The sequence below is a fragment of the Podarcis gaigeae genome (genome assembly GCF_964106915.1).
Source record: "Podarcis gaigeae genome assembly, chromosome: 1".
NCBI lineage: Eukaryota > Metazoa > Chordata > Lepidosauria > Squamata > Lacertidae > Podarcis > Podarcis gaigeae.
This window is the reverse complement of record NC_139678.1, coordinates 68,319,691-68,336,986: the sequence shown is the minus strand read 5'-3', so window position 1 is coordinate 68,336,986 and position 17,296 is coordinate 68,319,691. Positions and strand designations below refer to the sequence as shown.

Below are 17,296 nucleotides of genomic sequence, written 5' to 3'. Positions count from 1 at the left end.
CAGCTCTTCAAGCCTGCTCGCTTTCCGTTGCAGCATTACAGCAAGCCTAACCATGTCTACTCAGAAGCAAGCCCCATTGCTGCCATAGCTGTTAACAGAATTAAAATGCCAAAGGAAAGGTGGAGGGAACCATACAAGCTGGATGTTTTTCTGACAGCTAAGGAAACTGCCTCTATTGTATGGCCTGAAGGCACATGATATTAGTTTCTTTAGCATATTTATATTCTGCCTTTCTTCCTCCACGGTATGTGCACTGAGTTCCCAGGTGGTCTGCCATGCAGCAGGGACAGAACAAACCTAGACCTCTATAACTTTTAGCAAGGTGGCTGCACAGTATAACCTCAGACTTTACTGAAGCTATGCAGCCTGAGCCTGGTCATTGCTTTCATGGGAGACCCCCTGGGACCCCCATGGATGTGGCCTTGAGTTTCAGGAAGACAGATAAGGGTATACATGAATAAATATGATACATAGTTGCTCTCAAATATTAAGCCGAATAAACTAAGCAGCAAGCAATGAAACCTGCAGTGCCAATGAAAGATACCCAGAAAAAAATCATTAGACTGTATTATTTCCAGACCACCTTTTAGCAGCAATGGCAAAATGCCTGGAAATCAGAATTGTAGAAGTTTAAAGTGTTTTCAAAATAAAATAAATGAAATGCCAGCATGCCTCCTTAGTAAAGATCACCAGTATTTGAACTAATACAGAGGGACTTTTCTTAATTATAGCCTCAGCCTGTTGTCCGGACAATTGCTTAAATAGCTGTTATAGTTGTACTTTGAAAAAATAGATAATTCCATTTGACAGTCCTTTAATCTCTATATTCAAAACCTCCAGAAATTACAGCCCTCTATGGAATTGTTGTGGATATGTGTAGTTTTTGGGAGGGTGGTAAAACAAGATCGCAGAGTTAAAAGCCTGGCACCAAGTTATTTTTTACAAAATAATAGACCTTATTAAAGAATCATAAATATGTCAGAAATGAGAGCAGTAATAAATGGTTTGGGTTTGCAGAGTAGAGTTTCTGTTTCCTCTCTACTTTGAAGTTCCAAGGGAAAGTGCAGTGAGTTCAACACACACAGATGATGGTGATGATATTAATGATGATAATTGTGTGTTGCTAGACTTCCAGCTGAGAGTTTTGAGACAATGAAGCACTACAAACTTAAGAAGAATTTGTAAGTAAACCATTTTTAACCTCACAATCGTATGGCCTCTTTCCATGCTAAGGGAAGAGGGAAACTTTGGAAGCAATGTAGAAGGGGATATTTAAAAGGTCCAACAGCCTATGTTTTCAAACTTTACTTTGCTTCATTTTTTGTGATTTTAAATCTCTGCTAGGGAGTACTTGCCCTAAACCTGAATCTAGGCATCCAGGAATTCTTCTTTTTATACCTATAGCTTTTATTTCTACCAAAATTCCAACACCAACAGTGAGGATCAGGTGTTGTACCAGGTTGTATGTATATTCCTTTCTTAGGCCTCATCTGCACTATACAGTATCATGTAAACAGTCATGACTTCCCACCAAAGAATCCTGGGAACTAAGGTTTGTCGGGGTGCTGAGAGTCACTAGGAGATCCCTATTCCTCTCACATAGCTATAGTTCACAGAGTAGTTTAACAATCAAGCCCTCTTTCCAGGGAACACTCTCTCTGGGTGGATACCAGGTATTATTATTTATTATTGAACTCATATACTGCCCTATACCCAGAGGTCTCAGCGGTTCACAGGTAAAGTGCTGTTTCAGTGGTGAACCCCATCTTGGGAACTCTCTCCCACCGCAGGAGGTGCTGATGGTTTTCACTGTTATTGCTTCACTTGTTAATTTGAATGTTTCATTGTTCTATATATATTATTTAACTGATGTTGTTAGCTATTTTGGAGGTTTTTATTTTATTATTTTTAATGTAAACAATTAAATGACTGTGCCCCTATTCTATTTCCTTTCCTTGATAAAAAGCTTCTTGTGAACTCCCTCCCCTGTGTGACCTCTCATTTCCGCAGTCTTTGACATGGAAATGAAAGGTAAATCTTTACCTCTTTGGAGGTTTCTGTACATACATGAAGGGTCAGTGCTCAGAAAACAACTTTAAAATGATGTAGTTGTTGTGAGCAATACATGGCTATAGCCCTAAGTAACGAAGCAGATTTTCTTAAAGTTAACTTGTTTGTTCAGTTTCTGATCCTTCCGTGTTACAGAAGTTCATTATTCAGTGAACCTATCCTGAGGGTGGCAGGCAGATCTTGAACAAGCAAAATAAGATTTTATTAGCTTCGGACAGCATCTTGGCACATGGATCTTGGGAAAAAGCTGAAATAAATGAGCTCAGTGGTGCTACCAATTATTCTCCTGAAGCACTCAGTAACTAGAAATCCTAAGGCAGTAATGAGCTAGCATACGACTCTCGGTGCCTGACTACCTGTGGTTTGACTTCCCTCAAACAGCTGGGTTACAAATTGAGTTCACTGCTCTCTGGTTGTGACTTTCCACAGGTTTGAAAAACAAACATATCGTCGTAAATCATTTGCTCCTTGGTCAGCCATAGACAGCTGGTTCATTTCTAGGAATGGTCTAGATGCCGGCTTTTCTTATGGATTCCAGCTTCCCTCATGGCCTAGTTGCCTTAAAATAAATGGACTGGTATCTCTCAGTATTGTGACCTTCTGGCAGACTGTTTCATAAATGCTGCTGCTATGTTTACTCTCCAGTGAGGTCCCATTTTTAATTTTATTTATTCAGATAAATTTTATGTATTTAGAAGTGGCATTGGGCAGCTGTTATGCCATTACTGCACGCCCACATGAATCAAGGTTAAAGATCTAAACTCAAGCAGTTGTTCTGGAGCTATTCACTTCAATGAGAGGAAGTAAGTAATATTGCTTAAGATTAAGAGCACTTCATTTTTCGGATAGTAAAAGGAAGTCTAATAAATTTTCCCATCATATTTCTTGCCCTCTGCCACCACAAATCTAACCATAAATATCTAAGACCTAAATTGCCTACAAACTTGACCTTACACACAGCCACGTGTCACTTAGGTTTCTGGGTAAGAGAGGCTGACTTGAAAGAAAAGCTACTCTGTTCAATGCACACTATTTATTTATTTTTATTTTGAGGTCTACAGATAACTGTATGTACATATACATATAATAAGAGGTTAGTTCTCACACTGGGAAACTTGTCATTCTCTTTGTACAATAAAACAACAATCAACAGTGAATGCTATTTAGAAAAATCTTGAGACAATCGTTATCTTTCTTCTTCCTGGACTGCTAAAAATTCAGCTTGCAACCTTGAAACAGACAAGACAGGTGCTTGATGCTTGTTTCTTAACTTCACCCCCCCCAAAAAAAAACCCACAACAACACCCAACACAGAATTCAGAATAACAAGCATAGCTCTACAGGCCTCTGAATTCCCTTGGTAAGTAACAGCAGAAGGAATATGAAAAGTAACAGCTCTATAGTAAAGCTTAAATATAATGCAGATTTTTCTATTAATCTTACCTCAGCATATCAGTAACATGTGGCAGGGAGCATTACTGAGGCAGGATTGAGTGATTGGTGACATTAAAAGAACGTGAAGACTTGGGGCTTTGTAAAATGTTGTAGGGCAGGCACGTTCAACAGGTAGATCGTGATCTACTGGTAGATCACTGAACTTCTGTGGTAGATCACTGGCTCCCCCTAAAGAAGCTCAACCACTGTGACTCCCCTAAAAATGCTCAGCATTTTTGCCCTGCACCCCAAAAAGCGGGGCTTTCTTCCTCCCTAGAAATAGCTCAACAACACTGAGCTGAACCCCCCAAAACCCGAAAACAGGGCCTTCCTTCCTAAAAGAAGCTCAACAACTTGGACCTGACCCCCCAAAAGGGGGTAGATAATTGCCAGTTTTTAATTCTTTGAGTAGATCACAGTTTCTTGGGAGGTGGCCACCCCTGTTGTAGGGGAAACCCCTGAAGCAATCCCTGTGTAGTTGTTGGGGATTAAAGAACCTGAGGATACGCTTTAGTCCTCAGAGGAGGCCCTGCTGTGTCCCACCTGCGTCAGAAGCAGATGGGTTTGCAGACACTAGAGATAATGACTTCTTGGCAGCAAGACCCAAGTGATGGGGACTGTTGCTTTGGAAAATTTCAGTAGACCTTCCCCTGCTACACATACAATCTGTTTTTATATGACAAGTGAAGACTTCTTTGTTCAGATGTGATTTCCAGCAATGTGCTTTACTTCATATTAGTTATTATGATGGTTGTTTGCCCTTTCTGTGTTGGTTTTGAATTGTTATGGAGGCTGCCCATTGTTCTTTCTTTTATTTTTGTCTCTTTTTTATTAGATGCCATTTTAAAGGTGTTTGTTTGTTTTTGTTTGTTTGTTTGTTTGTTTGTTTTTAATGATGCTGTTAACTTCCTTGGGAGTTGCCCTTTAATAGATATGTACCCGTAAACATCAGAGGTTGTGTGTGTTTCACCAACAAATGGCAATCAGGTTTCTGATTCTTTTATAAAAATAACCTGTTGTCTTTAGTTCACATGCCACTGTTAATCACTGTTACGATATACGAGAGCCACATAGGCCAACTGAAGCATTCCATTTTTAACATTATCGTGTGGAAGCTTCTCTTTGCAAATAGTTTTATGATAGGGCAATCATGTATGAAATCCTTACCTTATGAGCTCCATCACTTAGGAAGTCTTCAGGTCAGTTGACTGTAGACTTGCTTTCAGACTTTATGGGCAGAACCAATACAACAGGAAGATACATTCTTAATGGCCTCCATTTGGCATCCATAACATAAGAATTGGCCCTTAGACAATTTAAAAAGTCTCTTGAAGATTGACTTTAATACCCAGAATGAAGGTGCTTAGGTTTGTGTTTATGCTTCAGCTTGCAGTTTATGGCCTCCTTCTGTTTTGCATTGCTTCTGAGTTTCGTTAAAATCTTTGCCCTACTCTGGTTCTTCTAAAGGATATTGTTGTTGTTCCTGTTTCTTTGTTGCTAATACATTTCTATTGTGGCAGTAATTTTTATGACTTTAATAGTATTTTCTTCATGTCTTGATGGGTAGGAAAGATGCTCTTTAAATCCATAAAAGAACAATGCCTCTATCTATCTTGACTAGGATTCCTAGTACACATTGCGCCTCAGGGATTTCTACTTGGGTTTAAAAGCCAACACAACACAAGTACTGTGTCTGAGTTAAGGACTTGACAGCTGTTAAGATACAGTGTGTAAGGGCAGCTGAGGATAAGAGCCACATGGCAACCAATTCATTGTTCCAGAGTCAGATGTTCATCATCTGGTGGCTGGAGGAAAGACGGTGGAATGAGTTGCCTGTGATGTTGACTGTTGAACATCTAAGTAGCAATCACCCTGGGTTTTAGATACATAAATATGCAGTCATTAAGACATACTAAAGTCATATCTTCTTTTTCCAGCTGCCTCAGTGTTAGAAACATCTTGTAATGGCAAAATACCTACGTGCCTATACACACTTTTTATTTCTGCTTAAAAAATACCCTTTTAATGCAAGTATAAGGACTGAGATCAAATGGACTCCAAAGTTCACCACCCAGTCTGTGGGCAGCAAATTTGGAAGACCGTTTTCTAGGGGTGGCAAAATTTGGGTGGCTGCTCATCTTTAGCAGTAGAAATGAGATCTTCACTTGTTTGCTTTCTTATTTCTCTGCCCCATTGGTTAAGGAAATGGTGGCGACCCTAGGATGGACAAAAGTCTTCTATCAAGTGAATGCATGTTACATCTTGAAATGATTTCAAAAAGTTCTCCCACTCCATGCATTATAATTGTTGCAGGTAGCATCTCTGTGTTCACACCAGATAGGGAAAGGATATATTTCACATGCACACCTGTCTGTATGTATCTAGAAAAACTAGGCTCATTCTTCTTTTCATGACATGTTTAAAGACTTACATGAATATTATATTTTTCCACACTTTATACACTTGCTGTGGAAAACAGTCCTATAATACTGGAGTATCCTGCAGAGTGCCACTGCCCCAGATATGGAGTATGGATTAGTCTGTAACTTTGCTCAAGATATTGATGATGCTGTATAATTGAGGAGTGAGGGAAGAATTATTCCTTCCAGGCCTGAACTTTAAGAAGAGTGAAGTTGCTGTTTATGGAATAGTTGGCTGTTCCCTTGCTTTCTTTGAGTGTGGTGGAAGGAGCCACATCACTGCTTTCGTGCTGTGTTTCACCTTTACTTTGGCTGTACTCCCATGACTTACAAAGGACCTCCTGTCTGCTCATCACAAAATATAATGGCTCTGCCCTACAGAGCATCTGTTTTGGGACTGAGCCAATCAATCCCAAATCAGAAAAGCAAGCCTCCTTGGCTTCCGTGAGCTGAAATGCAGCAAAAGAAGGCCAAAGACCTTTTCAAAGGAACAGAGCTCTGTGATTTAATCTCTCCTGAGAGACTTCGATCAAGAGTTTAATACCTGAAGACATCACTCTTAAGAAGCTGGGGCCTTTAAATCACCCATGCTAGGCAGCTGTTGTTGATTGTGAGGCCAGACAGAGCCATAATAAGGAGCACTACAACAGTTTGAAGCCCAACTGTTGCTATTAAAAAGTATTGTGCACTCATTCTGCCAAAGCAGTTACTAGATGTCGGATCAGTTGTTTTATTTTTGTGGGGTTTTTTACTGCCCTGTTTGTGAAGTCCTTTCATGTGTCAGTTTGAATGGATTGGGGTTGGGAATTGGGAAGAATTGTCATTGCTTATCAGTGGACAAGAAGAGTGTGCTTTAATGTCTATTACCATGAGAAAATACAAGACGGATTCACATGTTTATCTCTGAGGTGGTAACTGCTTCATGACATCCTCACCATGTTTTCAAGTGAGGAAGTGCTTGTTTTGCACAGGAAAAAAGTACATATAAGAAACCACTGTTAAACCCTTCCGCAGCATGTGTTTGTGTGTGTCTTCCAAACATAGGAAGAAGGAGCAATCTTCTAGCAAAAGTCATTGTATCTGATGAATACAACCTGGAATTTTCTACTGTGGGGACGAATATCACAACAGTCCCTATTTTTCATGGGCTTACAGTAAAACAGTGTCCCTATTTTGCCACTGTTTTATTCTTGGAGAAAGTGTCGGGATTCCTCTTATGATTTCAGCCTCTGATCCCTTGAAGCTAAATATCTAAATAGAGAGATGGTGATACCTTGACTGTAAATAGAGATGGATTTGAAGTGTGGAAGGTGGGGCAGGGATAGATCAGAAACCAACTCTTCATGCCAGTATGAACTGAGCCCAATTATCCCCTGAAGTTTTTGCTTGGTTTGACTTGTTGCCAGCTATCCTGGATTTCTCTGCCCTTGGTTTCCTTTTGCTTTCCCTTTTCCCAAACTTACAGCAAACATTTTCTAAAATATATCTGAGAAAACTGAGATAATGATAATGTTAGACACATTATGACTTACCTTACTTTTTAAAATATTCTGTACATTATCCTGATGAAGATGATGCAGCAGAAAACATAAAATGTGGGGGGAAATATTTTGTGTTGGATTGTCTGAAAACTGGATGACATATCCTAATTTTAGAAGTATAGAGAGAAATGAAGTTTTAAATGCTCTATGTCACAAACTACAGGTAGTCATCACTGTAAATTAGTCATCTGTAATCTACATATTAAAAGCCGATTTGGGGCTGAGTTATCCTCACATCAAGCCAGCAATGCTAGCTCTAAATCATTGCAAAAAGGAGCTACACCTTCAGTGAAGTACTTCTGCTTACATCTCTTCATTATCTGCCCTGTCTTTGTGTATTTTTGATGTATTGTAGGGACTGAGAAAGGATCACTTTTCACTAACAGAACAGACCTGGTACAGAAACATATAAGAGATCTGTAGAGTAACTTGAGGTGTTCCTACTGGAGACCCCCAACTTGGATGAAAGAGCCTTCTCACATTTGCTTCAGCCCACCATACATATGAAATCTCTCTAAAGACTAATTTACCATGTTTTTTCAGAAGTATTTTAAATTAGGGCATGTAGTTGTGTTTGGGGTTTGTGCCATCTGCAAGAGTTTCTTTCTGTGAGAGGTCCAACGTAGACAATTTAGGTCCAGGAGGCACAGCTGTTGAGTGTAGAAATTAAATTCAAGGATTTTATAGTGCTAACAGAACTGTTAAAACAAAGACTCCCTTTTTATCCTCCTGGGAATGCCTGCAAAAAAGAAAATCAAGCATGCATGCTTTTTTGTTTCTCGGAAGGATGGAGCAGCAGACACAGACCTATATTTATGGGAGGCTGCCTTGACTGTATTGTGTAGTCTTTTGCAAGGGCTCATCCAGACTTTCATTTGTGCCACAATTTATAGGCACACATCCATGATTACCAGGAACATGTCTGAGAGGTTTTTGTTGTTGTTCTTTTGCTGCTTTGCCTGGAAAAAACCCGCTCTTTACTGCTGAATCAGAACAAACATCAATATGCAGAAACCTGATTGCCATTTGTTCTGATTCAGTGGTAAATAGTGGGTTTCCCCATGGAAAGCGGAGGGACCAAAAAACAAAAACAAAAACCCTGCTTGAACCTGTGCCTGGAAATCATGGAAATCTAGATGAGCCCCAAGTCTTTTGATAAAACCAGTTGATGCATCACACATGGCTAGTTTTTGTGGCAAAAGCAAATATTGCCCCAGATAGAGGGTGCTGTAAATCTTTTCAGCTTTTCACACGATCAGAAGAATCACATGGGGCATTTCAATGGCAGCACAAATCAATGGGTTATTGGTTTGGTTTGTTCTTGTTTTTATTATGTACGGTATTTTGGGGGTTTTTTGCTGGATTTTTTAATGCTGTGAATTACTACCTTGAGATCTCCAGATGAAGGGCAGCAAACAAATTTAGTAACTAAATAAGTAATATATTGTGCACCACTGATTTACTTCCACAAAGAAGCAGCTCTGGGTAACTTGCCTGTAGAATAAGTCAACCCTCAAATGTCTCTCTCATTCATCATTGTTCTCAGATGGTAGAGTAAGATGACCCAGTTTTGTGCCATTTACTAACCGATTATTGGATTTTGGTTGTGTTATTATTCTGCTTTACCATTAATTTTCTTGTTTCTTATAGGACCAGTGCTACCATTAGGCAGAGTAAAGTGGCCACTTCAGGCAAACAATTTGGGAAGTCATGAAAGGGCATCAAATTGTAAGTTATTGAATGCATTATTATCATTACAGTACTTTGACTGTCAGGGAGTGGAGGAAAAGTTTCTGGGATTTTCTGTCTCGGGTGCCAAAATAACGACTCGCTTTAGTACTATGTGCATTGACAGGGTTGCCGGCAGGGAGACCATTTTCTGTCCTACCTCAGGCAGCAAAATACTTTGGGCTAGCCCTAGTAGCTTGTAAGTGTAGACAACCGTAACATTCGTGGTTTTGTTTAGAAAAGAACACTAGAGTAGGGAAAATGGCAGGTCAACAGATATTTTAGGGCAAGGGGAGGGGGCTAACCTGTGACTTTCAGATGTTGTTGGACTACAGTTCTCAGCATCCCTGACCATTGACCATGCTGACTGAAACTGATTGGATGTTTTGCACAGTGGCAGCTGTCCTTGTGTTTGTATTTACACAAGCAAATGCTTGCCTGGCAGCAACTGCTTTTGTGATGTCAGAGGTCAGAACATGTGTCTCTTACATACTAAAACTTTCCACATCTAATATATGTGATTTCCTAGTTCGATGTTTCCTTGTCCAAGTACATATTCAGAAAAGACTTGGACAATGTGTATTTTGGAATGCCTTCCACAGTATCACCAATATTATTATTACTTCATGGGTTATCTGCCGTCCCCAGAACATAGTGTTTTGCATCTATCTGTTCATTACTATGGGGTTTTTCTTTAGCTGTTGTTTCTGTCAGTTCCAAATATATTTCTTTAATGATTCAATTAGGGTGCCAAGCAGAACTAAATGGAAAACCTTACTTGAATCTAGACACATCTGTGCCTCTGTGGCAGTCTTCTCTGTTAAAGCTATTCTGTAATGAAGAATGCAGTGGTCTACTTTTCTTCCTCCAGTTTTGAAAAGAAATCTGGCACCCCATGTTCCTGTTCCTTTGTCAGGTCCTGCTACTTCTTCAGACAATTTTTTGCTTATTTAAATGACAGGCAAAGTATGGTATCACAGTCAGCACTGGAACTACTTGGGACTAGAACATAGAAACCATATATATGAGTCTGAATATGGTTTGGCTACTACGTTTTGGAATTGGAGCAGAGCTCTACAAATATGTCAGTGCCACCCAGACTTGTGGAGTAGGCTGCTTATTGAGTCAAATTTAGAACACAATATCCTATCACACAGCCTCTCCAGTTGGACATGGTGCTGTTTAGATGAAAGTCACAAACGATAGTGAATAATGCATTTTGTAAGTTGACATTTTAGATGCTTTGTCAGAATTTAGATCCTTCTCTGTGTAATCTAAATTCAAATAAAACTGCTGCTGCTCACATCTTCAAATGAAAATGCAATTTTGGCAATAAACAAAATTGCAGTTCTTTGCTGTGTTGTTGCGTTTGAGTTTGAAAACATTACGTCTTTTTATACTTAGAAAACAAGCATAAAGATATTTTACAGCAATTAAAGACAACAAATTATTTCCTTTTGCAATGCTCAAAGAAATGACTTTGTAGCTTCCTGCTACCCATCTATAACTATGCAGTAAAAAAAGGTCCCCATCTGTGCAAGTTGGTATTCTAATCCTACTATGCATTGTACTGAATTGCAGCCTCATTGAGAAGTGATAAATGGCTTGGCTCAGGACACTTCAGGGACCAGCTTCTCCCATCCTAGCCTGCCCGCTACCCGAGCTGCTGAAGAGCCCCTTCCTTGTGTTCTGACAGCAGCCGAGGCATTGCTACTTGGAAGGCGGAAGAGGGCTGGTCTTCTCCATGGCCATTTTCACCCCCTCTCTCCATATTTCCATAATCTGGCTGATGCTGCTTTTTAAAATTATTCCAGCTGATATTTGGTTTTTCCCCCCAAGTGATTTTTTATTGTTTTCCTTACATATTCTTTTCCAACAAATTGTAATAGCACCATACATTCCCTTTGACTCTGCCAAGTCGCGACCCCCCTCCCTCCCCACAACTGGTATATTTATCCTCTTTCCATCACGCACATCATTCTCATATTAGAACTATTATACATTGGAGGTATTATGTCAATCCTGCTAGTGTCTTGACCTCTTTACAATTCTTCTTTAAATATTCAATAAATTTACTCCAGTTATTTTGGTAGCTTTGATCTCCCTGGTCCCGGATCCTCCCTGACAGTTTGACAAGTTCTGCATATTCTGTCAACTTCGCCTGCCACTCCTGAATAGTTGGTATATCTTGTACTTTCCATCTTTGGGCCAGAAGGGTTCTCGCGGCAGCTGTAGCATACATGAACAAATTTTGATCTTCTATTTTAATTTATGTTCCTATTAAGCCTAATAGACACGCTTCTGGTCTTTTGGGGAAAGTATATCTAAATATTTTTTTGAGTTCATTATAAATTGATTCCCTTTTTTTTTTTTTACCTTATTGCAGGTCTACCACATATGGAAATAGTCCCCATCTGCCTTTTTACATTTCCAACATTTTCTTTCTTTTTTCCTATACATTTTAGCTAATTTTACTGGCGTCAAATGCCATCTATACATCATTTTTAGCAAGTTTTCCTTTAAAGCCATGCATCCTGTAAATCTTGAACCCTCCTTCCATAATCTTTTCCACACATCCAATTCAATGTTATGCCCAACATCAATTGCCCATTTCATGATTGATTCCTTTACTTCTTCTTCTTTTGTATACCACTCTAGCAATAAACTATACATTCTTGACAAAATTTTATCTGTCACCTGTAGGTCTGAATTCGTTGTTGGTTTTGGAAGCTAACTGATTTCATAAGAAGTCTAAGGCTTCACGGTGTGGGTTTAAAGTTGCTCCCCCTTCGTGCCCGTAGCTCAATCCCGTCCCTGAGTCTATTATTAAGACCCAGGGAGCAAGAGAGCACCTCTGGGCACCGCTGGGTACCAGTGCCCCTCAGGATCTCCTCCCGAGGCTCCGAGGTCCGCGTAGCCTTCGCGAAACCCCTCAAATAGCCCCCACACCACTCGAGACCCCCCGGAGGGTTATCCCACACTTCTTATCATGTCTGCAGTTCTGCTGGAAACCTATTCCAGCTGATATTTGACCTCCCAGGATAAGGATTCTTTTGTGACCTCCTTTCTGTTTTGTTTCTTAGGGAAAACCAGTCAGTGGGTGAAACCAGTCTGTTTATTTTTGATGCTGTTGGATGAAAAAACTAACCTACTATCTGAAGGTAAGCGTTGCATCCATTACTCCATCCAGGCCCCCCACCTACCTCTGTCATGTGCCCTCCAGAAGTTATCCTGGAGGGAATGTATTTATTTATTAACATTTTTGTATACCGCCCTTCACCAGGAGGCCTGAGCAGTAGTTTACATCTATAAAACAAATGCAATAGATCAACCCCCCACACCAGATTGCATATTCCCAAGGAGAATACAGCCCATGGGCTAAGGATGGTTCCCCACACATCTAGGAGATTCATATATATCAACATAGCATATTGTAGCGCAGAGATGGACAACCTTTAGTCCTCCAGATGGAATTCAACTGATGTCAGCCCCTTCCTTATATGCTATCCTAGTTAGAATAAGATACACAGAAGTTGTTTCTCATTTATCATCATCATGCTGCTGGCCTTTTCTAGGTGTAAATGACCATGATCTATGTCCAACCTTCATGACCAACTGGCACAGTTCCTTGAAATTGGTGTGGCTGGTGAGCTAGTTGTCTGCAGGTGTATCTTGACCAGGACAGATCTTGTAGCAAGCCACTGCTAGCCCACTCAGGGGGCATGCAACGTGTCTACTATAAGCCAAAACAAACAGGAATTTGAAGCATCACATAGTTTGTGTAAATTGGTCCTTGTCAAACAGTCATTAAGAACACTGATACTGAGAACGCTGTAAAATAGGGGGAAACTTTGTGGTTTTTTTACAAGCTCCAGGAGATTATGGGCTGTATGCAATGGCTGCACAGGTTGCAAAGTAAGGCAACCCATCTTTTCCTTTCCAATCTCCTGCTCTGTAGACCCTGCAACTCCACGAAGCCTCTTCAGAGGGCTGGGTGGTCCTTCTGAACAGTGTAGTCAGTGTTGTAAAGGTCTGCAATGAGAGAGGGGCAAGTGCCTGAAATTGGGTGGCAGAATCTCACAACAGCAGTGCTGTTGGGGAACAGTTCTTTCACCCAGTTTCAGGTGTTAAGCTCCTTCTGGTGCAGTCCCATACATCTTAGTCCCACATTGTTGAGGTCACCTAACACTCTGGAGATGGTTTTGAGGGCTGCACAGGGGTAGCTGTCTTCTAGTGTCATGATCATTAGACGCAACACCTGTCTAAAGGAATCACTTTAAGAAATACGTGCATAATTTAAAATGAGTAAGTGCTATCATAAAAAAGCAAGATTAGTTGCATACAAATAAAAACAAAAGGAGACATAGAAACCAATGTGTAGAGAATACTTACAATAGCTACTCAAAAAAACCTCCCCTCCCTGTAGATTTTGTTCCACATCTGCTGTTCAGTCCCAAATGTGTTAGGTGAGTATAAAGAATAATTCATACCTCTTTGGAGAAAAGAACAGGTGAAGTAAAGTTCATACTTTTGCCAGGAACCTTTCTGTGAGGCCCAATTAAATGGAAGCCATTTATCTTTCTCTCTTTTCTATAGTAACAATGGAGGAAGGTCTTTTGCTGTATGACAGAAAACTGGCATTACTTGAGAGGTAGGGTTGATTAATATATTTCTTCATCTTGTTCTCCTCATCTCTACGGGCTCAAGTGCTGTTTTATTTTGTTTGGCTCCATTACCTTTAACAAAATGTATCAAATACTACCATGCTGTATATATGCTCTGGTCTGCTAACAAAGAGATGGTTTCATCTTCCTTACTATCAAAAACATATTTACTAGCTGAGCCCACACTGCGAAATATGAGGGGGAAAAGAGGACATAAGGCTTAATTTCTCCTGCCTTTTTGCATTTTTAAAATGTGTCCCCAGACAAAGAGAAAACAGAATCCTGCAGCATTTTTCATTATTAGTTTTAAGTGTATTAGGATCTGACTGTTGGCTGACTTTGCCTTCACTTTTAGCACTTTAAACACTTGATATCTTGATCGTCCCCTAAGCAGAGGAAAAACTGGCAGAGCAAAGATATTATATGCCACAGGTGGCAACTTAGCTTTAAATTTAGCATTTGACTCATAGTTGAGTTTGAAAGTGAATTACAGAATAATAAACCTCCAGTCAATACTTCATTTGCCCAGAGTACATATAAGCTGTGATCAACAGGGTTTTTCGAACCTGCGTCATTAATGCTAATGAATCTCTTATCACCTTAGTGGTGATGTACCATTTTGCACTGAGAGCAGCCTATTTTCTCAACCTATCCCAGAAGAGTTAAGGCTTCATATATTAGCTTTTCAATTATAGTAAGAACTTGTGATTGAAATCTCTATCTTTATTTTAACTCCTGCTTTAACAGGAGGTGGCATTATCTGTTACAAAGTATAGAGTAATGAATAAAGCAGTTAGGTCTGCCAGTGTGGGACTATCTAACTTTGGGAGCTTCCAGAAGAGCTGTATATTGAGCATGCATGCTGATAGGTTTGTGTAAAGCCTGTGCTAGAATTGCTTGTCTATTAAGCATTCATGCTATTATATATATATTCATGCAGAGATTGTAAGACATTAGGGGTAACTAGTGTGATATCCATTCACTTCTCTTATTGGACTTTTTGCACTGTGAAAAGTGATGGGATAATAGTAATACAAAGTAGATAATAGCCACCAAATGTTGGCAAATAAACAGCCCATCTGCCCAGGTACCCTATATGTTAGTAATAGTTTGGGTTTGAGGTATCATAGTGGTGGCTAACCCTTTTCAGGCCAAGGTCAGCTCTCCGGGTGCGCAGCTAAAGTGAAAAAGTAGGTATTTTTATGAATAAAAATATATATGCAGATATAGGGTAGTGTTACCTCTACCTTTTAGCATCACATTTTGTAAGATAATAGTAAGGGGGTGTTGTGGGGTCACAGAAAACCCTTTGGAATCTTGGGGGGACCCGTAGGATAGATAAGTCAATATTTTCGAAAAAGCTAAAAAGGGGGCCTGTGGTGTTCATCAGTAAATATATAGAATATATTTGTTTTAAATACTCCCTGGGAAAATGAATCTCTCAGGTGCTACCACAGTGCAAATAAATAAAAAAGGGTTGGCGCCATCGCCGAATGGCGGACTCCCTCCGAGCTCCGGAGGGAGCCTGCTCGGCAGGGGCTGGGTCCTACCGCACCGGCGATGCGGGGACCCTTAAAAACCACGGCCACGGAGGCCGTGGACATGGAGACTCGGCTGGCACCGCTAGCGCCCTCCCGACTCGTGAAGGAGCCTTTTTAAAGGCTACGGATCGGGTGCCGGGGAGAAGCGTGGTGCTTTGAGTCCTTTGCTATCCCTGCCGAGCGAAGCCGCATGCCATCCGGCGGAGAGCGCTGACTTCTTCCATTGAGAATTCGGACTTTCAACAATAACCCGTGAGTAATTTGGAAACCGGGTTTAAAAGGAGAAAAAAAAAAAAGGAATTTTTTTTTTGGATTTGATACGAGCGGGGGGGGATCCAAAAAGGAAGTCAGTCCCCCTCCCTACTGTAAACCTTCCAAAACAAGGACTGGGAAACCAAGGTCCAAAAAGAATTGTATTGCTGATAAAAACTAAGAATTCCACGATGGGAAATTACAAGAACTGTGCTGGAGGAAGAATTGAGGGAGAAGGAAAACGTAACCCCCCCCCCCCGGGAACCGGGGTGATTGAGGAGAGAGCCTGGCGAAAAGCGAAGGAGATTTTGACAGCTGTCAAAGTAGCTGTCAAAGTCGGAAATTCAAAGAGGACTTTAATACGAGGACTTTGCTGGTTAAATTTTGATACAATTAATTACAATCCGTTAAAACTTGGATACAAAATGGCGAAAACATGGATAACAACTGGACTTTTGGACTAGAGAAAACAAAGTTACAATAATCCCCCTAGAGGAGTTTCGGGACATTACAAAGAAGGTCGTAAGTGGAAAAATACCATTGGAATTTTACAGGACTGGTTATCTTCTGGGAAAGCTGCAAAACGGAAACAATATTGTGTCTACAGGGTGTTCAGCTAAAGGAGACAATAGAATTTTCTATTGAAGAAAGGAAGGGACTGAACGCAAGTTTTTGTTCCTGAATAACAATAACCCCTGCAGACTTACTAAATTTTTGAACTAGAACGTTTTAGCAGCGGAACAAGAGGAAACTGGACTACAACTTGGAAAGAACAATAGGGGGAGCGTTATTAAAGATTTGATGCTAAATGGTTTAAAAATAATTCTAAAAATAATTATAAAAAGAAAAAGCTAGCAAGGAGTTGGGGGAAAAATGTGATTTATGGACTTTAAAAATTCCAGGCAGACAACATGGATTGGTGGTCAGGGGGAAACTAAACCGGGGACGGGGGGGGGGGGGGAGAAATAGAATCCAAAGGCTTGTCAACTATTTTTTGAATTGGTTTTCTTTTACTTACTATACTCTTTATTCTTTATTTTCTTATATTTCTATTGTGTGGGGTGTCTTTATCACTAAAAAAAAAAAAGGGAAATTGTGGAATGGAAAGGGGGTGGGCCCTGGGGAAAGAACTTTTGTTTTGTTAGTAAGGGTATTGATGGGGATTTTACAAAATTAAATTTAAATTCGACTAATGGTTTAAACAAATTAAGTTTTAATTAGAACTGAGAGCTTGTGGAGCCAACAATATGATAGGGGAATATGGTAGGGGTGGGGGAAAGAGGGAGTCCCGGAAAGTGGGTGTATGAAAATAAGGATTTGAATGTACTTTAATCTTTTCTTTCTGTATTTCTGAAAATCTTAATAAATATTATTTAAAAAAAAAAAAGAAAGGCAAATGACATGTAGCAATTCTAAAATGTTATGTGTATTTTTAAATATACACAAATGCTGTGATACTATTTATGGTTGAAATGCCAACAGTTTTTATTTTTATGCAAGGGAATGTCTTCATAAAGGAATGTGTAGCACTGATGTAGGGAATGTTCTTTGCAAAGGCGTAAGAAAAAAGCGGATTAGAAATCTATTGAGCACTTGGGTTGTCTCAAACCTGTTCCACAACAAACTCATCAAAGACAGTATTAGGC

General features: G+C 40.0%; 1 long non-coding RNA gene across 1 annotated transcript in view; it reads left to right on the top strand.

Annotated features, from left to right (window-relative positions):
* The window catches only part of LOC310838709, a 57,880-nt gene extending 44,036 nt beyond the window's left edge, over nt 1–13,844 (top strand). The window contains exons 2-4 of the long non-coding RNA XR_014561129.1: nt 9,116–9,193; nt 12,277–12,354; nt 13,790–13,844. This is a non-coding gene — a long non-coding RNA (uncharacterized lncRNA). The remainder of the gene's footprint in view (nt 1–9,115; nt 9,194–12,276; nt 12,355–13,789) is intronic.
* Nucleotides 13,845–17,296: the final 3,452 nt, after the last annotated feature.